The 24,351-nt window shown below is 37.3% G+C and overlaps 1 long non-coding RNA gene across 3 annotated transcripts; it reads right to left on the reverse strand.

Moving 5' to 3' along the window:
- Nucleotides 1-166: 166 nt before the first annotated feature.
- Nucleotides 167-24,310, reverse strand: LOC141570569 (uncharacterized). 3 transcript variants are annotated; one of them, XR_012494707.1, is made up of 4 exons: nt 24,101-24,310; nt 21,270-21,358; nt 1,752-1,869; nt 167-696 (listed from the first exon to the last, which is right to left on the reverse strand). It is a non-coding gene; the product is annotated as an uncharacterized LOC141570569 (long non-coding RNA). The 3 variants fall into 3 exon arrangements; XR_012494705.1 differs by lacking the exon at nt 1,752-1,869; XR_012494706.1 differs by lacking the exon at nt 1,752-1,869 and having other exon boundaries at nt 23,989-24,310.
- Between the last annotated feature and the right edge of the window lie 41 nt (nt 24,311-24,351).

The raw sequence follows: 24,351 nt of genomic DNA on the forward strand, positions 1-24,351 counted from the left end.
TCTTCTTGCATTGTGAATTTCAGGTTTGTAAATGATACACGACTGCTCATCCCAATATTTTCACCTTTGTGTTGTATGACTTTTCTTTACATGGCCTATGGCAGAACCCTTTGCCTATGAGTGACAGCAGAGAGGAAGGCACCAGATAACAAACAGGAGACCGATATGTTCAAAAATCTATTGCAACTTTAAGAGCTTTCACATACTATTAATTGGAGTGTAAATGTACATAACCTTTCTGCATTGCAATTTGGCAGTATCTTTCAAGAATGTCTTTTAAAATTTGTGTCTGTCAGGATCCCAAAAGGAAAGTGATTTCATCCAGGATGGTTCCAATGAAGAGACTTCAATAAAAGAACTACTTACAGATAGGTAGGTCAGGTTAAGGAAGTAATAAGGGAAGTTGAGGTACCTAGAGAACAATAGTAGGAAGCTGTTACCATTCCTGGAGATAAAGGGACAAAGGTTGGAAATAAACTTATGGAATCCAGTAAGAGCTGGAATGGTGGAGTAGGAACCACCATGAAAGGGGGCTGGGCCGGAGGTGGGGAAGGGCATGTAGCCACTGCCTTAAAGCAGGAAGACAGTGAGGAGGAGATACCCCAACTTCTCTCTCGTCTGGCCTCCTAATCTCCTCCTGGTGCCACCCATTGAATCCCAAGGACACCAAAGGGTAAGGAATCCTGGAGATGCAATCTGTAAAGAGAGAATAAAGAAATGCAGAGAAGGGGTAGGGTTAGGAATGGAAAATAACCAGCACAATCTATAATTCCATTTCTAGGAATATATCTGAAAGACATAATCAAAAATGAAAGCAAAGACTTATATGCAAAGATGTTCTTCATAGAGTTAAGTATAAGCGTGAATAAATGAAAATAAGCTAAATATCCTATAATAGGAGACTAGATGGATAAATTATAGTTTATCCATACTTTGGAATATCATTATACCATTATAAACATTTTTGAAGAATCTGTAATATATGGAAATGCTTACAATAAAATGCTAACTGAAAAAATGAAACAAAACTGTATGCATAGTATTAACTCAATTCCATGATGACCTATATGCAAAAGGAATAACACCTAAAAATGTTAACAATATTTCTTTTTGATGATGGGACTACATTTTTTTTCTTCATAACTTGCAATGTTTTCCCCTTTTCTTTTCACAATATGTACTTGTGATCAGAGAAAAAAGTCAATGCAAAAAAGGAGAGTCGATCTCATTGAAATGGACTCCGGTCAATTTAAAATATTAATAAGGAACACAGCAATTGTTCGAGTAAATTAAAACCAGTGACATGAAGGATAAACCTCAATCTATTTGATAGCTGGACAAAAACTGAAAGAAAAATCAGTCCATTTCTACATGATATAAAGTATCTGTATTTTAGATTATTTTTATTTTTTACTAAATTTTATACTCTTCACTTGAATGACAGGTACCACATTAGTTCAGCTTTAGTTGGATTCATTCTTATTTTGCTACTCAGGAAAATCCAAGAAATTTCTATAAACTAAAAGTTCTTCATATTAAATAACAATATTCTTTCTTTTAAATTTTACACTTTATCATTCCGTATCATTTTAAAACTATATTTTACTGTTTATCAATTAGCCAAGTAATACACAAATGCATTCTTGTTTTAAAGATTCAAACAATACAAAGAATACAATAGTTTCCCTTGGCCATCTGCTCACACTTGGTCTCCTTCCCCTAGGTAATCTGTCTTCAGTTTGTTTATATACCTTTGAAGATATTTGCTTGTCAGGGGTGGGCGGTTAGCTCAGTTGGTTAGAGCGTGGTGCTGGTAGCACCAAGGTTGCTGATTTGATCCCTGCATGGACCACCGTGAGCTGTACCCTCCTTAAAAAAATAAAAAAATAATAATAATAAAATTCTAAAAATAGGTATTCCTTAAAAAAAGATATTTGCTTGTCATTTGCATGCATATTTATGTATATAGAAATATATAGTTTTACTTTCATTTTCTAAGTAAATGCTGTTATCTTGTACACATTATTCTGCAGCTTGCTTTTTTTCTCACGTTGAAGCTCCACTATATTCCTTTTCAATGGTCATATAGTTTTCCATGGTTTGAATAGTCCATAATTTATCTGACCACTCCACTTGTTGATGGTTATTTAGGTTGTTTTTAGTTACCTATTATTTCAGACAATGCTTCAGTGAAAAACCTTGTGCATGCTTCTTTGTGCCTGTATGTGAGCATTATTTCCCTAAGGGAGAGGTTGAAAAATAGAATTTCTAGTTTGAAGGGTATGTGCACTTAGATTTTTACTTGGTACTATCTAGCAGCCTTCTATGATAAACTTCCAATAAAAAGATGAAAAGATGCCAAGCCTCGCTAACAATTAAGAAACCGTAAATTAAAATTAAAATAGGACACTGTGTTTACCATTTCGGATTCACAAATTTTAAAAGATTGATAGTGCAAAGTACGGAGGAGGATAGAGACCTGTATCTTCACAAAAAGGCTCATTTTGCAACAGCATCTACACATCAGGGAAAATTCCTTGGAGACTTATTAAAAGTGATTACACTAGACTGTTATGATAAATAAAGGACATTTCTGTTACAGGATCATTGATTTATATATATGCTAATAGCAGCCCTGCAGTTAACAGGTATTCACCCAGAGCATTTTTATCAGGTATTATTGTTTTGTAATTTCTAATTCCTTAATTTACCAAGTAGATAAGAACTTGTCCATTTTAATAACCACATTTTGTTTTATAATTTATACAGCACTTTCCCATAGGTAACTTCCATTGATCTCTGCTTCAGTGACAGTGTGAGGTGCTATTTTAGATGAAGACACTGAGGCTCAGCAAAGTTAAATGATTTTCCAGGGTCACAAGCCAACTAGTTATAAGTGGAAGCCTCAGGTCTTCTGACCCCAGTTCCAGTAGCTTCCCACTTTCTCAATTGCTTTTAGAACAAAGGACAGTGGAAGTCCTCCCAGGCCCTTCCTTGGAGTCCAACTCATGCAAAGGGAACCACAGGGGGCAGCCTGGTGCAGTGGAAGATCCAATACGAGGCTGGAAATCTGAGAACTGCCTTTTTGTCTCTGCTCTGTGCTCCTCCCAGCTCTGTGGTCTTCCTTAGGCAAGTCATTTAGCCTCACTGGGTCTTAGTTGCCTTTTTAGAAAAATAGACATGATGGTCACCCTAGTATTGAAAGAAGAGGTGATGTTTGCAGTTCCTCCTAATTGTTAGATTTTCTTTAAGCCCAACTGAGCAGTGTTCCTTCTCTGCTCACACATTGGATTTATTCTCTGCAAATATGAAACCACAAAGGAAAAACTTATCATACAATGCTTTCTTTGATTGAAGTCTAAAAATGTTCCCTTATCTTTTTCTTTTCTTTTTTTTTTTTTTAAGCGTTATTAGGTAAACCCCTTACTGAAGGCAAAGGAAATCCCCAGGGAACAACAGCAAAGGTTTCAGGCTGTATCTGAAAAGATGTTTTCTACCTGGATCTCTTACTACTTGGCATGGCCCCAATTCCACTTACATTTTTTTGTTGCCTATTAGTACAGATTTTTTAAGGAACTCATTTTTCCATCCTACTTTCAATAGTGTAAAAGCTTTAACCGGAATTGTTTTTACAGTTCCGACTTCCACAAGCCAAAGATTTTAGGAGCTGGAAGGAGCCTAAAGAGATCACTTGATCCTGTCCTCTATCTTAGAACAGATAAATATTTTTCCATTTAACAGAGGAAGCATCTGATGCCCAGAAAGCCTGTGACTTATTCAAGGTTTCACAGCTAGAAAGTCTCCTTACGCAGTACTTATTCCATTCTGACTGCATGACAATTTATTGGTGATCCTGGCTCTTCCAGAAAATCACATTGAAAGTCAAAATGAGTAAACTATATGATCATTGGTTATCTTCATTGTATCACACATGAATTCTTCTGGTCCTGACCATATTTTGATGCATTATTTATGAGAGCCATCTGGTTACAGGTTTAAAGAGGAAACTCTGGAATTTTAAAAGTGTACTTCGTTTTTCCAGGAAACACACTGCATAGCTTGGATCTGTCCTTTACCTACTCATCAGTGATACATGGGGCAACCAGATTTGTTAACTTGCATTTTTTTAAAATTGAGGTATAACTTACATTTGTAAAGTGCATAAACCTTAAGTACACAACTAAAAACATTTTTACATGTGCATATACCATGTAACCACCACCTAGATCAAGATATAGAGAATTACCAGCACCTCTGAATAACTTTTGTGCCATGTACTAGTCACCACTCTCTAAGGGTAACCACTGTTTTAACTTCCATCACCAGAAATTAGTTTTGAAGTTCAAAAACAGAATTTTTTTGAACTTCATGTTAATGGAATTATAGAGTATGGACTGTCTGCTTTCTTTCATGCAACATTATGTCTGAGATTGTTAGCTGCACTCTAAAAATGTAATTCCCTTTCTGGCTCAAGTCCTCAGGGAATCTTTCAAAATTAGGCACAATATACCAGCTCTACACAGGTGTGTGTAGTCTAAAAACAATGCAGTGTAGAAAATAACTTTTTTAAATGACTGGAATAGAAAAATCTATACTGCTCTTGTCACTTCCCACTATGCGTCGTCAATTTCCCTCTTCATCTTTGCTTTAAATGGGCTCTGAGCCATCCAAGTATTCTCTTTTCTTCTTCCATTAATGGATAAATAACTTATACAATTTTCTTTACTTATTTATGTCCAGCTTCACCATTAATGCTCCACAATTATTGGTTTAAAAGCTGGGAATGACCTCAAGCTATCATTCAACACAGACCCTTCATCAGCAAGAAAAGCATTATTATCCCCTATTTTCAGATTCAGCAGCTATTTACTGAACACGTATAATCTTCAATGTGTTTTTCTAGGTATTATGGGGGGGAATAAAAAATATAGCAAGTATGAGCCCTAACCTCATGAACTTACAGCCTAGCAGGGAAGCAGCGTAGTACAGATATCTACATAAAAGACCGTAACACAAGCTATAACGTGTTAAATGACACCATTGAGTTAAAAGAAAAAAAGTGCTTGTTGAGATCAGAGGGAAAGGTAACTTCTAGCTGGGATGGTGTTCAAACAGTTTGGTAGGGAAGTATTTGTATGACGAGGCTTATTAAGTAGCAAGATGTCACGGCTTAGGTAGGTTTAGTCATGCAGAGACGGGTGAGGCATTTTTAGTAGAAAAGTGCAAGGACAAGCACATAGAATTGGGAAATCACGCAGCACGCACAGGGAGCGGCAATGCAGTTTGACCCAAGAGGAGGGCAAGTGATGAAGAAACTGGGGCCCAACGTGGTTATGGATTACCCAAGATTACAGCGCTAAGGAGCCCTAGAATGGGGATTGAATCCCAGGCATCTTCCTTCTTTAATGCCCTTCCCATAATTTGATCAACATTTTAGCCACTGCCTGCTTCCCTTACAACAGTCCATTATATATTGTCCATTAATTAATTGATTCAACAAACATTGATTGAATGTCTATTACATGCCAGGCACAAATGGACTCTGTGGTCTCCAAGGCTGATTTGGTATGTGTTACAAATATTTTTTTTCCAAGTGGGGAGTAGGGATAATATAATATTGGGCTAAGACAGATTTCCTTTCTCTTTAATTGCTAAAACTTTATTGAATTATACTTCAGAGCAAATACTATAAATAACAGAGAGAATTAAATAAACCGCAAAAAAGGATCTCTCCATAATGTTTTTCTACGTGACATCAATACCCTGAGTCTCAGCATTGACCATACATGTGGTTTTTCCATAACTACTTTTACTGATGTTTGAGAAACGGGTAAACAGGAGGATCTGAAACCTTCCATTCTTTAGCAAAAGTTTAAAAACATTCCTAATATTGTAGTACAACAAGCAAGACTCACTTCCTTTTAGCTTATCAACCACCAAAAGACATTTCCCTTGTTATGTTTAACGTAACTATGGGGATGCAATACTTTCTATGCAACTGACACACGATTCTGGCTTAATGTACTCATTTTCTGAGAAGTATTTAAAAAAATTGTGGTGTGGTGATGAGTAAACCTTTGAGCTACTTTGGTATTTCAATGGAAATCCAATACTTGCATTTAATACAATTCTTGAGGGAATAGTTAAATACCAGGGACTATGGAATCTTTATAATCCCATTGAACTGTTCCTAATTAAAGCTTTGGTGCCAGAAAAAAAATAAAGGTAATTATTTGAACAAATTAGGCTATCAGATACTTTATAAATTGTAGGGTATATGAAGTTGAGCTTTGCGAGTTCTACTTTCAGGCATATGGCAGGCTAGACATTCAGACTGCCATTGCCACTGGAAACAATTTTGTAAAAGGCTGAATTTTAGAAGAATCCTAAACTTCTTAAAAGCACGGAATCTAGGTTCCGTGGACTAGAAAGCAAGGAATTATCAGCTCAAAGAGAAGTTAAGTAGGACCCCAACAGGTAAGTGGACAACACTGTTCAGGTATATAACACCAGGAGGCACTACTTACAGTCTATTCACCTAAATGATGTCCCTGGAGTGGCTCAGTCCTATGGCCTTGAGGTCCCTTTGCTCAAGCGGGTGAACTTCAGGTTGGCTTCATGGGGTGGGGTTGGGGGTGGGAGGGCAGAGCTGGGACAGAAGACCAAGTCTAAGGCTTGAAGAATCCTACAGGAGACTTCCCTTCCAATAATGCTTGGACCCTGTAGGTGGTGATAAATAACCTACATACCCATTCATCCTCAGACAACTACAAGGAAAATCGCTGTGGTGCTAAGCGTAACCGAGGGCCCAAAAATTCTGCCCCTGACAAATTGTAACCTCATGATAACCCACAGCCAAAATAGGTCCCCAAAAAGCCTCAAGCCATTACTATAAATTAAGTAGGTGCCAGGTGTATGGGAGCAACAAATGCAAATCTTTTCTAGAGGAATATACCTCAATAACCCACAAATTATTTTCTCAAGGAAAATAAGCAGTTCACAGTAACAAACACTAAGCACCCAAAGAAATAACTTACTTTGAGTGAGAAACCCCAGAAATAATGTTCACTAGAAACAACAGAAAGCTCCCACAAACACTTCAGATATTTGAATGATCAGACACAGAATGTGAAATAACTACACTTTATTTTTTAAAAGCAATAAAATACAAAGTGGAAAACACCTATTCAAACAAGAAACTATAGAAAATAGCCCAGTAGATTAAAAGAAAAAGATGAGAACTAGAGATGAAAAGCACAGAAACTGAAATCAAAATACAATGTTCCAAAAGATTTAAGTATACAGTATACCTCACCAAAGTAGAGGCATGGATGGCACATAAGCAATGAAACATCATCAGTCATTAGGGAAAGTAAATTAAAACCATAATGAGATACTACCACACACCTGTTAGAACAACAAAAATAAAACAAGCTGAAAATAAGAAGAACTGGTGAGAACAGGGAGCAGCTGAAATCTCTCATACCTTCTCACACATTGCTGGTAGCCGATGCACAGTGATACAGCCACTCTAGAAAACAGTTTGGGTTTTTTTTTATAAAGTTAAACAGAATTATGACAGGCACAACAATCTCCCTCTTAACTATTTATCAGAGTGAAATGAAAACTTATGTTCACTCAAAAACCTGAACACAAATGTTTATAGCTTTATTTGTAATAACCAAAAACTGGAAAGAGCGCATATGTCCATTGAGTGGGAAATGGATAAGCAAACTATAGTACATCCATAAAACAGAATACTACTCAGCAATAAACTGTGGATACACATAAGAACATGGATGAATCCCAAAAGTATTATGCTGAGTGAAAGAGGCCAGAGTCAAAAGACTACATATTACATGACTCCATTTATTTGACATTCTAGAAAAGGCAAAACTATAGGAACAGAAAACAGATTAGTAGTTGCCTGGGGTTAACGGTAGGGTGAGAGTTTGATCAAAAAGGGGTAGCACAGGGGAATTTAGGGGGTTGTGTCCCATATCTCGACTGTAGTGGTAGTTTTACCACTCTATACATTTGCCAAAACTTATTTTTACTGTATATTAAATAACTTTAAAAAAAAGATTGTCAGACTGGGTAAAAATATAATAGGGTTTGACAGTCTCTGTTGGCTAAAGGCAAACATTGCTCAAGAAAAAGTTCAGTTCTCATTCTGAAAACTCTTATGAGATTATGTACCAAACCTCATTAAAAAGTGAACAGTATTTCTATTTTTAGATGGCTGACATCTAGCAGGAAATAAAAACCAATACACATCAGAATTAAATATACTTTAATGTACCATAGTTTTGTGTATGTTACACAACTGCAAAACATATAGAGACTAAGAATCAAAGAAACTTTTTGCCCATTATGTTAATCGATGTCAATTACTGTGTTTGTCATTTCTAGAAGTTCTAATTTTTTTAATCTACTGGACTATTTTTCCATAGTTTGTTTTGAATAGGTATTTTCCACTTTGCCTTCTATTTCCTTAAAAAAATGAAATATCTGAAACAATAAAAAAAAATCTGAAACAGCAAGATGAGTCCTTAAATTTTTCACTTTTCATCCAGCTGTTTTGCTAATTTTAGAAGGAGTAATCTTCTTATAAAATACAGTGTAATTAAGAAAAGTAGGTTTGGTTCTTTTTCATTTTTATTTTTTTGAGACTTCTAATTCAGAGTTGAACAGGGTGCTTGGTTTTCTGAACCAAGCCAGCAGCCTGAGAATAATCTGAACCACAAATCTAAGGCTAACCCAGGAAACTTTTTAGCTGAAGAATCATAGTGAGCTTCTACAAGTAGAATTCCAGCTCCTTTATATTAATGGACTTTAAAATTAAGTTGCAAGTAAAGTTTTTTTCTCAATCTGTGAGAAACAATATAGAAATGATAGTGTGTAACGGCTTATTCTTCCCTGCAAGCTGAATGACTACATTTTCCTTGTAATGCGTGTGAAAGGGACATGCTTGCCTATTTTTGCTGAAGAATATAGCTGCTTCCCTCGCTTTCTTTTTCTGATGAGAAGCATCACATGGAACGCATTACCACATTTTTTGAGCAATGTTTCGTTTCGTTTTTTTAATGTAAGGAATCAAACCCAAAGAGTCTGCCCCAAACCAAATAATTTAGTCCACAAAAGCCAGGGTAAAGTCTTCTCCCTTTTCTCAAAATAACTAGAACTGAGTCCACACCAAAATCTCTACTTTTCATTGTGCCATGTGGACACTGCCACAAATGCAAGAGATTCTTTACTTTTTAGGTCAAAATTAGGCCATCCTTTTCATTCTGTTACATAGGTGAACAATGGCTTTTCACTTATTATGAAAGAAAATATATTAAGAGAAGACAATTTCATGTAACTCCTCACAGGTTCAAGTGCTATATGAAGAAGGATTTAAATGCTGATAACAGCTTATTCAGTGATGAGTTTCCATTAAACTACTTAAAAAATTTTTATTTATAGAACAATTCAACCAACCCCAAGGTCACCTAAAGTAAGTTATGCTATCAGCCAAGAATCCAAGAAACTTCTACAGAAAAAAAGAAAAAAAAGACCAAAGGAAATTGGCATCTTATATTGTCCTAGAATCATGCTTTTTTCTGAGGCTTTTGTGTCACCTAATTATCATAAAATAATGCTCCAAGTCACACAAAAGATCATGAGACCACTTACTGGCTGAACATATCTTTGTGTGGTTAGGAAAGTGTATTGCTGAACTGCTGGCCACTCGCTTGTGACATTTATAAGAACCCACAACGACTGAAAAAAATTTTTTTTTAAACTTTTCTTCAAGTGTCCACATTTAAAATGATCTTATGTGTGTAGGAATGGAGAAAAGTTACTCTTGTTAGACTGGCTTTGAATGGACACACCATGTTTACAAAATGTTTCCAGATGGTAAGATAAGCAGTTCTAATGACAGCATATTGCAGTTATCACGAGCCATGTGAGGCCTACGGAGAATTTTCAGTCTATCAGAGTGGCCCACATGTTGCTATTTGTCACTTCAATTTCATATCAGAAATAAAATTGAGGAAAAAAACACACCTTTGAAACCCAAGCAAGTCATCTTTGGCTAGAGTAATGAGGCCTCTTGTAAACAAGCAAACAAACAAAACACACACACAGAGATGAACACATTTTTGAGAAAGAGGCTTTGGTTTCAGAGCATTGTTGCAGCTGTGTAATTCATTTGCTGTTGCAGCTTAAGTACACTGCCACTTGGAGCAAATTTTTTAAAGGGTTTATATGCCCTTAGTGATTTTACCATTTCTAAGAGAAATGAGAAACACTGTGATAGGTACCAAATAGTAGCACTTACTTCTTTTCAGATGTTGCATTTTAGTGACAAAAGCAGTACTGGTAGGTAAGAGGGTTAGGTCTTAGTTGCAGTCCTTTAACTGAACTTTATAGCAGTTGAGAACTTTTTGCTATAGATAGGGTCACTTAAAGATTTCTCCTAAAAAAGTGATAGCTTTCCCTATAAGAAGCAACATGAGAATCTAGCAGACACCGTTTCATTTATTCCATTTGGATTGCTTAAGTTTTCAACTGGGCAGTATTCTATTTCAAGGCCATTTTGTTGCAAAACATTGCCATGTGGTTATAACATAGCTGTGTCTGTTGTAAGCCGGAGAGGACAGCAGAAAAAAAAAAAACAGAAAAAAAAACAGGAAAGAGTACTCCATGTTACTTTTTACATGAAGGTCTTATAGTAGCTAACTGATTTTTAAAACAAAAAATATTAATTTCTCTGAGCTTCTGTCCTGAAGGAGACCTGTTTTTACCGAAGTTTCTGCAGAGACTAAAGTTTAAGACCTAACTGGACAATTAATTGTCTAAATAAATGATTGTCATCTTTATAATATGAGCATTACGAAGACCAATGCAATAACAACCGTTGATCATCATTTATCAACTACAGATAAGGTATGTAGTCCTATGCAATTCCTTTCGAGGTTTCAGGATTTGAGATGGGGTTTAGGGATAAAATGGGTGACCCAAAATTGATCATATAAAATAACTATCTTTTGTTAAGGTTATTTTTGGCTGATGGAAGAAAGGGAATAAGTCTGTGGAATTTCTTTTGTAAATACCTTCTTATGTGGGTATAGATAAACACCCAAATGTTTTTGGTAATGATAATTAATCATTCTATCCAAATACATAAGTTGTTATACACTGTATAATTGAAAACTGGGACAACATATATTCACAAAATGAGTGATAGGCAATATGATGAAAAATCTGAGAAATCCTTCAAATAATTATAGCCATGATCACAAAATACTCAAAAGGAAGAAATGGTTAAGATGTAGTTGGGATCATACTCGGAGTGGAAGGGAAGTAGTTAATTGAAAATTAAAGGTCAGATTTTTTCCCTCAGTATTCCCAAATCTGAACTAGGATTTGCTAATATCTTCATGTCGGGCCTTTTGCTCTAGTCTTCATCCTATACAAAAATTCCCTTTCCTGGTCCCTCTAAAGTTCCAGATTTTTTTAAAAAAGGATCTTACAAAGGTTTCTCAGAGTAATCTATCTGTACAGTTCTTGAAAAAAATTAGCATCATAACTTCCCAATCCAAGGAATTTAACTAGGCCAAAAAGAAAAATATTGAGTGAGGTTTCCTTTTCACAAACAAAACATATGTCACAAACATCTTTCCTGTTCCAGTTCCAAAAAGTGACAGATCTCACTCTACACATACTTAACATCCAGAACAAACCTTGTTTCATAGACAGTGCACTCAACTCAAGCCATAAACTTTTTCTGACAATTCATAGTAGTACCATGTTTCCCTGAAAATAAGACCTACCCGGACAATCAGCTCTAATGTGTCCTTTGGAGCAAAAATTAATATAAGACCCGGTCTTATTTTACTATAAGACCAGATATAACATAACATAACATAACATAACATAACATAACATAACATAATATAACATAACACAATATACCAGGTCTTATATTAATTTTTGCTCCAAAAGATGCATTAGAGCTGATTGTCCGGGTAGGTCTTATTTTGGGGAAACATGGTAGTAGTGACAAGAGCAAATTCTTTTGGAAGATATTTTCTGACTCACTCTAGTTAGCAGCATAGATGTGTCCAATCTGGGTGATAGTGTTATTTACCCAAATCACCTTCTGGTCCAGTTATTCAAATTCTTTGAATTTCTTAGTTCTGAGGACTAACGTAGGCATTAGCAATTCTTCCTCAAACTTTCATCTGCAATTGTTTTTAATGGACTCTAACCCCCAAATGTGCTTGTTTCAATTTCCCTGTTGCTTGGAAATCCCTATGTATCATCATTCAGAGTCTATTTTGCATTACTGTAACTCCTTATAAATAGAATCACTGTGTTCTCGTCTCTAGGTATGAAAATTTGTTTTCTACTATTTGCTTTTATACATAGGACTTACAATATTCTAAAATTTTGCTTTTCCTTAAATATATACATTAGTTGAAATATTAAAAGTCTCTGCATTAAATTGTGTAGATCATATTAAATCTACACATGGTCTGTAGAAAGATAAAACCCAACCTAAGTAAGTGAAATACAGGGTCAACTAAACAATCCAGCAGCGACTCTCCCAAAGCCACAACCACTTCTTACCCTAATTTATAGTTTCATTACCGGCCACACTTTTATTCTGCTTACTTTTTTTAGTTTCTTCCTTAGATCTATCCCTTACATATGCTTTTGGATAATAACATTAACCTTTACTGAATTCCTCCTTCTAATGTAAGTTAGCCAGTTTCTTTTGAGCTCCAGGTGCCCTGTATGATACAAAAGGCAACGTCCTGAAGACCCAGGAATGTAATGGTGATGATATTGCTACTGTCTTTTTTAAGCTATCACCACTAATGCAAAACTATTGTTAAAACTACAAATGGCCATGCCTACATAGTCAATTACATACCCCTGCGTGTTTTGTTTTAATACCTCTTTTTTGGCTTCACAGAGTACAACAGTTTTTGAGCTGTTGAGTATCTTTCCTCTATCATTTTCAGGGTAGGAAAGATGATTTAGTAATAACCCAATCGTTGTCACAGTTTCTTGTTTAAAATTTCATGAAAGCTTACTTAACATCATTAGTCACTAGAGAAATGCAAACTAAAACTACAGTGAGGTACCATTCTACCATTTTAACCAATTAGAATGGCTGAAAAAATCCCAAAACCTGACATTATCCAGTGGAGCAACTGGAACTCTCATACTGCATTACTGGTGGGAATGCCATAAGGGACAGCCACTTTGAGGAACAGTTTGACAGTGTCTTATAAATAAATCCTTATCATAACACCCAGCAAGCAGAAGTATTACCGAAGAAAAATAAAGGCATGTGTCTACACAAAAACCTGTGTACAAATGTTACAGAGGCTTTATTTATAATCACCAAAAACAGGGAACGTCCCTCAACTAGAGAACAGATAAACCATGGGTGGAATATTACTCAGCAAGACAAAGGGAGAAATCATTGATGTATATAACATGCAACATGGGCAAATCTCAAATGTGTTATGCTAAGTGAAAAGAAAAAACCAAAAGGGTACATATTATATAATTCTATATATTTGTCATCCTGGAAAAGGCAATATTGTGGAACTAAAAATCCAATCAGCAGTTGCCACGGGCTAGGACCGACCACTAAGAGGCATGAGGAAACTTTTGGGGTGATGAAAATGTTGCATATTTTGATCGTGGTGGTAGTGCACAGGTGCATACCTCTGCCAAAACTCAACAAACAGAACACTACAGAAGAATTTATTTTACTGTATGTATGTTTTATCTCAATAAACCTGACTTTAAAAAAATTACATAAAAAACTTTATGAAAATGTTGGAAAATGATGAATACTACCCTGGCCCCTTGTACCTAGGGATTTGTATTTCCTCATATTAATTACTGCAAAACTCTTCAAAGAGAATGTCAGCAGAACTTGATGAACTCCTGAAAGATTCCAGTATTGTTCTTACTACAGGGAACTTAGAAGTCATGAAAATAGGGGAAGAAAAAAATTTACAGTAAATCAGCCAGTTACAACTGGAATGTCTGTATTTCACGAGCCATTAAATTTTGACTAAATTTCTTGTATAAGAGGAAGTGACTTTGTTAACTGTCCTTTCCCTACTTCCTGATAGTAAAATAAAGTTAAAAATGCTTTGCTTTTGAGTGTAGGGTTTCTGCAATAATTCACTGAATAAATTTTAATTTTAAAATATTTTAAACATATAGAAAAATGAAAAAAGAAACCCATGTACCCATATAAATTTAATACACGCTATATTTTGCCATATATTTTTAGATGTTTCTTAAAAAGGCAATCCGATACTACATTTGAAGCCCCAGCTTCATCCCATTTCCCAGACTCCTCCAGAGGTAGCCACTACCCTGAAGTTGGTATGTAACCTAGTGTGGTAGAGATTTGTCCAATTCCACGTCGTAAGATGTCAGATTTCACTTCTTTTAATTATTGGATACTGTTCCATTGCATGATTATGGACATTCCGTTTTTGTCCAGTCACATTACTACAAAGCCTACCCCAATGAACACCCTCAGGATGTCTCCTGTTGCATATGTGCAAGAGTTTCTCTAGGTGCAGGGGTTTTCAAGCTTTCACGGCCGATACACATGGTGAGAAATAATTTTACATTCAGATCCTGTGCATGCACATATGCATATGTCATCACAGGCTCGGTTGCCTAGGAAGTAGGTCTGAGACTAACATTTGTGTAGGAGACGTTTATGGGGGAGTGTCCCAGGATCTGCACCTGTGGGGAAGGGAAGGCAGCAGGAACGGGCAGAGGGAGGTTTGGACTCTGATGAAGCCATAAAGGGCTCAAGTGATTCTGCATTGGCTGCAGTGACTCCTCAGAGTAATTGCGAATTGGGGGAAAGGGGATCAGGCCTTTATACCACTGCATCGTTCAGTTGCTGTATTGGTCAGTTACTGAAAACAGCTGACTCAGGAAGAGGGTCTGACCTTGGGCAAGTATCTCTCTTCCTGGAGAGGGACTCAGCTAAAAGCCAAGCCGTTGGCAGTCAACCCCCCGCAGCAGCTGGGTGAATGGATGTTTCAGTCTTGAAGAGGGAAAGTCTGAGTGGCACACAAAAGTTCACAAAACAATCCTTACCCTGATATTTTCAGTTCTATTTCATTTGTAAGAAATGTTTGTTGTAACCCTTAAATTGATTTCACAATCCACTAATGGATCGTGCATCACAGTTTGAAAAAAACCTTTAGAGTATATAACTAGAAATGGGATTGTTGGATCATAGGGTAAAGAACTTTCAATTTTACAAAATATTGACAAACTGCTTTCCAAAAGGGTTGGGCCATTTGCCATGTCCACCAGCAGATCAGGAGAGTTCCAGTTTTCCAACAGCCTCAACAAGCCTTGGTAATGCCAGACTTTTTCATATTTGCCCATTGGAGAGATATATTACGAGGAATCTGGGTAATACAGTATACAATCTGAAACATTTCCAATATTGTAGTACATGAAGACTTACTTCCCGCTAGCTTATCAACCACCAAAAGGCATGTGCATTTTCCTGATCATTAGGTAAAGTTCAATTTTTAGTCTTACAAAATAGCAGTCTAGTCTGACAAAACAAATCTTTCGGTTTTGTAATCTTTGCTACCTCGCAGAGTGCATAGCATAAAACAGTACAAAGTAAAATGCCTGTTGGTTGAAGGACAGAACGTGCCTAGGCGCACGGCATTGAAGATTTCATCTGTTTTGAATCTCAGAGGAAGTGTGGTTTGGTAGAAGCCTATTGGCCCAGGAATTGTGAGGCCTGAGCTCTGGTGTAGTCCACCCATGTGATCTGGTCGATTCCACCTTTCTGATCCTCAGCCTCTTCATCTCCAAAATAAGGATTTTCCTATGTGTCTAGCTTACTTCATGGGCACTTTGGAATACTGAGTTCTCAGAGTGGATAGATATTTATGCAGTCGAGAAATCAGAGAACTAGGAATCCGGTGACCTGGATTCCAGTCCTAGCTCTCCTCTCGCTATTGGTTGTATATGACCTTTGACAAACCACAAGTAGACAAATGGTAATTTCTGGGAAAATGAAATGGTCACTAGATGATCTCTAAGTTTCCTTCCTGCTCAAAAATCCTTTGTGGTCAGAGAAAACTGAAATCTATTTATGAAAGTGTCACTCCCGTAAAGCCATCATGACGTGGATCGGATGACACATTTTAAATCCATTCCTAATTGCCTGCCCCACCTCAATTGCTCTATAACCCCATTCATTTAGCCCTACCTTTATCCAATTGCCCTACATGTTACCTGAATTCCACCCTTGAGATTCTCCTCTGCCACCAACAACCATTTTTATTATCTTTAGTATTTCAATTCTTGCTCCTGACCTTCCATTATGTGAGCCTTACATTATGTGAGCAGGAGAATGTGAAATGGAAGAACACGTTTCTTGTCTCTTTTCATAGCTCCGACTAGTTCCCCCATTCCTGTTTAGCTCAGTTTGTTAAAAATGAGCTGGATCATTATACACGCTCTCCAGTCTACATCAAGGACTCTGTGGCTCTCCTTCCTTCGCTTACCACCACTGCCTTCCGGACAGCATTGCACAAGCGGGCAGGACTTCACCAGCACTGCCCCTATTGTGTCATCTCCAAGCCTTTCTTCCATTCAGTTCCAATACATTCAGATAAATGCCTCGTGTCAACTTCCTTCTGCTTCCCTTTTAGCATAATTTTAAACTCTGTAAGTTAGTATTACAACATCTAAATTCTATTAAATCAATAAGGTGATGTTTATTAAATTAAAAATGCTGCTAAAGTAATTACAACCAAATAGAAAAACATGCAGGGTTACAGGCGGAGAATGTAGAGGAAGGATATCCGTTTCTGGGAGACAGTGAAATGATGCTGATACTCGAGAGCTCCAAATAGCCTTCGGAGCGGCTCTGAAGATCTTTTTTGTTTTCAATTTAAATCTTTGTTCCTAAAAGTCTATTATTCTCCAAATTCCAAATAAGCTAATTGTTAGAGTCTCTTTCCTTTCTGGATTAACTTTGCCCTTAATGTAACTGGCTTGATATAACTAACCAATCCATCTCTGTGTGTGTACTTGTGTGGGGAAGGGGAGCATGATGCTTATGGAATGCAGAGGCTTCAATTCTTTCTCTCAATTAAGAACCTCCTGTCCTGAGTCTGAATGTGTTCCGAATGAGAGGCGGTCGCCACCACACTGGAGAGGGGCAGGGGAGAATGAAGCACAGGCCCTAACACCCTGCTCCGCTTAGGTAATAATATCAAGAGGGGACAATGATGAACTTTCCCACCAACATCATAGAAAAAAGAAAGGAGGAAGCTAGCAACCTCAAACTATGCCTGGAACAACTGATCATATTCTTTAGAAAGATCAGCCTGGCAACAAAGGGAGGCATGGATCAAAGAGCGGAAACACAAGAGATGGGGAATCCAATTTAGTTGCTTGCTGCAAAATATCAGGTTAAAAAAAAAAAAAAGGATGTGAGTTTGAATTAGGTCAATGGGAATGGAGATTGAGAGGTGAGGAAGGATACAATGGATGTTAAGTAGATGATATCAATTGGTTTTGCTGGTTAAGTGTTAAATAACGGGGGACAAAAGAGGAGTGGATTACTCACAGGTTTTGACTTCTGAGACTGGTGTATGGTGGGTACTATTCAAAAAATTGGAGAATATAGGAGAAACAGGTTTGGGGTAAACATGAGTTTACATTAAAAACTGTTGGGTTGCAAGGACACTGAGTTATCTGGAGGCAGTTGAATACACAATCCTGAGGGTAGAAGAGAAGCATGGACTAAAGATGTGTCTGTCTCCCAGTCTGAAGGATTACATAGAAAACAGAAGTATTTCAAGGTTTATTTTTTCAATTGCAGGTGTTTCCCCTTACCGGCAGGGTTCCTTAAGCCTTGACAATAAAAAAGGGGTGTCCCTGTCGGCTACCCTTACAGGATGCATGTCTGGGCCAATTACTAAAAAGAAAAGACTTAAGGTGTCTGATTTGTTCAGCTTCATGTTTCCAAAATATCCTGGCTGTAACAACAGTGCTGAGTACACGAGAAAAGCTGACTCATATTTCCTGCAAGTCAGCACAGATATCCATTCTTCCAAATTATTTGAACCTTTGGCTACTCCCAAAGAGAGCCAAAGTGTTGGAACAATTTAAGTATCTCTTTCATTTGTTGAGAACAATTCTAATACATCTGTTATAAAGATTCAGAATAAGTTTTCTGCACAGCAAAAGAAACCATCAAAGAAATAAAGTGTCAACCAAGTGAATGAGAGATTTTTGCAAACAACACCTCCAATAAGGGGCTAATGTTCAAAATATATAAGGAACTCATACAGCTCAAAACAGCAATAACACAAATCCAATTAAAAATTGGACAGAGGACCTAAATAGACATTTCTCCAAAGAGGACATACAGATGGCCAATAGACATATGAAAAGATACTCAACATCACTAATCATCAGAGAAATGCAAATAAAAACCATAATGAGATATCACCTCACCCCGGATGGAATGTCTATCATCAACAAGACAAATAGTAACAAGTGGTGGAGAGGCTGTGGAGAAAAAGGAACCCTCATACACTGTTGGTGGGAATGCAGACTGGTGCAGCCGTTATGGAAGGCAGTGCGGAGGTTCCTCAAAAAATTACGAATAGAATTACCATATGACCCAGCAATCCCTCTCCTGGGTATCTACCCAAAAAATGTGAAAACATTTATCCATAAAGATATGTGGGCTCCGATGTTCACTGCAGCTTCATTTATCGTGGCCGACATGGAAACAACTTAAGTGTCCTTCGGTAGGGGACTGGATAAAGAAGATGTGGTATATATACACAATGGAATACTATTCGGCGGTAAGAAGAGGTGAAACAGGACCATTTGTGACAACATGGATGGATCTTGAGATTATTATGCTAAGCTAAGTAAGTCAGACAGAAAAAGTCGAGAACCATATGACTTCACTGATATGTGGGATATAAAACTGAAAACAACAAAGGAATAAAACAATCAAATAAAGAAACAAAAACTCAGAGACAGACAATAGTTTAGTGGTTACCAGAGATAAGAGAGGAGAGGGGTGGCAGATGAGAGTAAATGGGATCAAATATATGGTGATGGAAGGAGAACTAACTCTGAGTGGTGAACACACAATGTGATATATAGATGATGTATTACAGAATTGTACACCTGAAACCTATGTAACTTTACTAACAATTGTTACCCCAATAAACTTTAATTTAAAAAAAAAAGATTCAGAATTTTTAAAAAGTTGTTCCTGCCTTGTACCACCCCCACACCCCAAACAATGACTCCCTGACCTGTCACAGAAAGTCTAGGTTCTCTCAGGACTGGTTCAAATTTTATCTGTTTGTTACCTTCAATACTCACAATCAGAATTAATCACTCAATTCCCTCAAGCTCCCCAGCAACAAGTTTATCCTTTCAATGCAGAACTTCTAATAGCTTCATGTTTATTGAAGTTACATGCCTGGTGCTTATCTAGCTTTGTTTTCCTTCTATGCCTAGTCTAGTGCTTTGTGTATGAATACTGACTGAAGTGAATTTGTTAAAAGTTTAAAAAAATACTGTCCTATCATTTAAAGAAAGTCAGGGGTCATACCTGACAGTTGACAATGACAATTGAAAAGACACAACTATGTAGAAATAAGTTTCTTTTGCTGATAATTTAAAAAGTAAAAATTGAATTTAGAAGGAATTGTGGAGAGAGGTAAAAGGTTAACTTGAGGAAGATGTTGAGAGGTGATCATTTTCAAATTTGTGAAAAAGTGCCAAGTTGAAGATACCTATGACTCCTCCATTGGCCACCAAGAAGGTAAAGACAGCAGTGGCTCAAGCTGCGGCTGTCCACCCCCCCCCCACCCCCCCCACCCCGCCACCTCCCCACCCCCCACCCCCCACCCCCCACCACCCTGTTCCCAGACACTCAAGTGTCAGGTTTAGAGTTTGTTGTTTCCAACACAATATTTCTCACTGTTATTCTTGCAGGTTATTCAGATAATTTGTCTTTCAAAAGTATTTAATCATATTTGTGCTAAGAAATAATCATCACTACAATTTGACAACATTGTTAATAAATTTCAGTTTGTGTATTAAATATACTGGAATGCCATTCTAACACTGTTTCACAATGAATAGAATTTGGCAACATGTGTTCTGTTTTGGGGCATATCCAAAGAGTTTCTAAAGGACTATCAATGCTTTCTCACACATGAGGAAGCCCCACCGTATCAAGAACCGCTTTATAGAAGGCTCCAGGTTTGCATTTAAAGATGTGGGAAACTTCTGGCATAGCCATTAAGGTGAATAGATTTAACAGGTGGAGAGGATTAGGCTGTTCAACAACTTGAGCTCCCAGTGCTTTAAACTGTTACTGGTTTCCTAGTTTTCCTTCATTGTTCAAACCACAGTATTTAAAAATAACTTCTAACAAATAGCCAGATAGAGTTCCAGGTGTAAACAGTGACATCATTTCAGAAATGGCATGGGGCCCAAATTTCTAAGGCACCTTTTTCTATCTGGCCCATGTCTGCATTGTTAGACTCCTTTGCCCAAATCACACTGAGGAGTTAAGTTTGTTTAACTGTGACCATAGTGACATAGCCTGGGATGTTGAGGACTCAGGAGATGACTGGTAAGGGCTCTGAGGTTCCTAAAGGCACTTCCTGAGCATGCAGTCAAGGATTGTTTATTGTTTTCTACTGCTATTTACTATGTTCTTTCAGAAAGTGGTTTCTTTGATTAAAAGGAAAAAAGTCAAACCTTCGAAACTTTGGAAACTTTTTAGAATCCCATTCTGTAAACTATGCTTGCAACGGTATGTTTATAATATTTTGATTGGTGTTCTGTAATGTAGATGAAAATACTGGAATCTTTTTGCAAACTAAAGGAGTACTTTTTGTTGCTAGTAAAATGTTTTGATACACCAAGCTACTCCTCTAAGAGGAATTGACCTGACCCGTCTCCCAACAATTAAAACCTACAAAAGGCTAAACCTGCATCCAATGGGAAAATGAGAAGTTCCTATTTTAATTTTTTTATAGCTTTATTGAGATATAGCTGACATACTACACGTTTACTGTGTACAACTTGGTAAGTTTGATGTATGTATACACCCGTGAAATCATCACTACAATCTAGACAATGGATGTATCCATCATAACGCAAAGTTCCCTTGTGCCCCTGTATGCTATAGCCCCCACCTTGCAATCATTTACTGTCTGTAGCCATGACTTCATGTTGGGGATAAAAACACTGGGATGACAGGAGCAGCGGGGAGGAAGGATCCAACCTGGAAAAGAAATTTAGCTTGTTTACTGGTGTTAAACTGTTGTATCTACCATGTTTCCCTGAAAATAAGACCTAGCCAGACAAGTAGCTCTAATGCGTCTTTTGGAGCAAAAATTAATATAAGACCCGGTCTTATTTTACTGTAAGTAAAATAAGACCGGGTCTTTATGATGATGTGATGTGATGTGATGTGATGTGATGTGATGTGATGTGATGTGATGTGATGTGATGTGATGTGATGTGATGTGATGTGATGTGATGTGATGTGATGTGATGTGATGTGATGTGATGTGATGTGATGTGATGTGATGTGATGTGATGTGATGTGATGTGATATAATACGATACGATACAGTACAATATCATACTGGATCTTATATTAATTTTTGCTCCAAAAGACGTATTAGAGCTAATTGTCCGGCTAGGTCTTATTTTCGGGGAAACAGGGTAGCTAGGATATACTTAAGAAAGAAAAAAGTTATCAACTATTTTCAAGTCAAAATCTTAATCTTTTGAACTTCAAAACTTTATGGAATGCTTGGTTATTTGAAATACAGCAAAAACTTGCTTTCTTCTCTCTTGTCCTTTTCTAATACATTCTTCACAGAAGAGTGATTTTTAAAACTAAATTTACCCAGCGCTGGAATCACTTATTTTTTAATGAAAATTAATAGCATTAAAAAGATATGCACTTAGAGATCGCCAGGTTGTCTGGGTCATGGTGGAGCATACATTTACAAGACACATGTTATTGTCGTGGAACACAGGTTTTCCATGCTAAAAATTAATCGATCCTATATTAGTACTCCTCATTAATATGATGTGTTAGCCATCTGAGCTAAAAACTTACACTAATCCTTATTTCTTGGGTAGTGGTTTCAACTTATATGATATGGTCCATTGAACCCTTCAATGGGAGCAAATAATCCTACTGATCAAGGCCATTTGCCATTTTGGGGTGGGAGGAACTCATCGGATACCTTTAAAGAATTCATGTCTTAGAAACTAGAATAGGACTTATTGTTTATTGCATACAATTTCAGTTTGGGATAATGAAAAAGTTCTGGAAATGGATATGGTTGCACAACAATGTGAATGTACTTAATGTCACTGAACTGTGCATTAAAATAGTTAATATGGTAAGTTTTACGTTATGTATATTTGACCACAATTTTTTTTTTAAATTCATGTGGTGATAGAGAATTTCAACAGAAAACACAGACATAAGCACTTAAAAATACATTTGGAACGATAGCATCAAGAAACTACATATTTGTAACGGTTCATAATCTTTTCCTTAGTAGCAGATTGTGAAAACTAAGAAAGACTGGTTTGGAATGCTACTAGGAATCAATTAAAAAATACAATAAATGTACTTATTAAATACCATTGATTAGGCAACTATATACAACATTAAGAAAACACTTAGAAACAAATTACATTATTTAAAAATTTTCAGTGAAAGTAGTATTTTTCTGTACACAGTCTTATGTGATACACGTTTTTTAACAATAAGGTAACTGAAGATCAAAACATGTAATTCGACCAACTTAGCACTGAAGAGGCTCAAGTCCAGTTTTTGTTTGCTGTTTTACTTTAAATCCAGTTGGTTTTTTTTTTGTTTTTTTTGCCCGTATATTGCCTGAAATATATAGATGTCAGACCGCAAACATCACTGTTCCCAACTCCCTTGCTCTAACAGTCATTCCTTACCCTTCAATGGCGTTCAGTTGCAATTTCAGTAAAATCCAATCTTGTTTCTACCTCATCTAGGTCCTGGGGGAATGGGCCCTCACTCACCTCTCCAGTCTCCTAACAGTTTCCTCTTTGCTCCTTGCATTCCTCAACAGCATGGACTCCACGTAGTTCCAACAGCCAAGCTCCTTCCTACCACAGGGCCTTTGCACAGCCATTCCCTCGGCCTTAAATATTCCCTCTTCATTTCTCACATTACTGTCTCCTCCTCATCCCTCAGATGGGCCTTTCCTGACTTTTTTTTTTTTTAAAGCTGTCCTGTTATTGCCCAGAATTCTGTTCATAATCTTTGTAACATGTTTTCCCAAAAAATGTGACAGAATACTTTTTCCCACTAGTCTCAGCTCCACAAAGGCAGACCTTTTCTGATTCCCTCAATACTGTGTCTCTTCAGCATTTGTTTTTGGTTTCAGTGAATGTTTGTTGACTGATCGAATGAATATTATAAGGGAAGAAATGGAGATAGAAAATAGAGCTACCAATTTGGTTAGTAAAAGGGATCAATGCCTCGTCTGAGCAACTTAGGAAAGTTGACCTGAAATCAGAGGGATTTTTAGGGTCTCACTTCTTCCTTCATTTGTCCATGGAATAATACCTAACAGTTATTGAGTACATTCAGGCACTACGCCAAGCACTTCACATGTATTATAGAATTTAAGCCTCAGAGCAACCCTTTAGGGATAATCAACCTTTATTATGCTCATTTTTCAGAGGCAACTTGCCAACAGCCCCTAATAATGGAGCCATAGCCAGGTTTAAGTAGGCCATATCCCATTAATGCAATGTAATCTACACCCTTTCAGTCAACAATAGGTGTTTCATTTATTATACATACTTTTCAGAACCCCCCCCCCCCGAATTCCGCATTTTACCTGACCTTCAGTATCTTAGGATCGAAACCTAGTACTAGGTGGTTGCTAACCCCTCAGGGGGTTTCCTAAGGAATCTGAGCGCCCTTGGTGGAGGAGCCGCCGCTCTGACAAACGCACCGAGCTCTGGCTAGGCAGTCAGGTCTCCCGGGGCCACTGCGCAGGAAGGAGGAAACAGGTCAGTTAGCCCAAGACGGATCCTGACCCTTCAGGTTGTGAAAGGGGAAGGGAAAGTGTGTCTCGCACACACCCGCCTCGGGCTAGGTATCTCCGGGCGGGAGGAGAATCGCGGCGCATTTCCCCAACAACAATGTGCGTCACCGGCTCAGCTCCGCCTACCTTCTCGCATCACTTCACCGGAGTTCGCACCC

The sequence above is a fragment of the Rhinolophus sinicus genome, linkage group LG03 (assembly GCF_036562045.2).
Source record: "Rhinolophus sinicus isolate RSC01 linkage group LG03, ASM3656204v1, whole genome shotgun sequence".
NCBI classification, from domain to species: domain Eukaryota; kingdom Metazoa; phylum Chordata; class Mammalia; order Chiroptera; family Rhinolophidae; genus Rhinolophus; species Rhinolophus sinicus.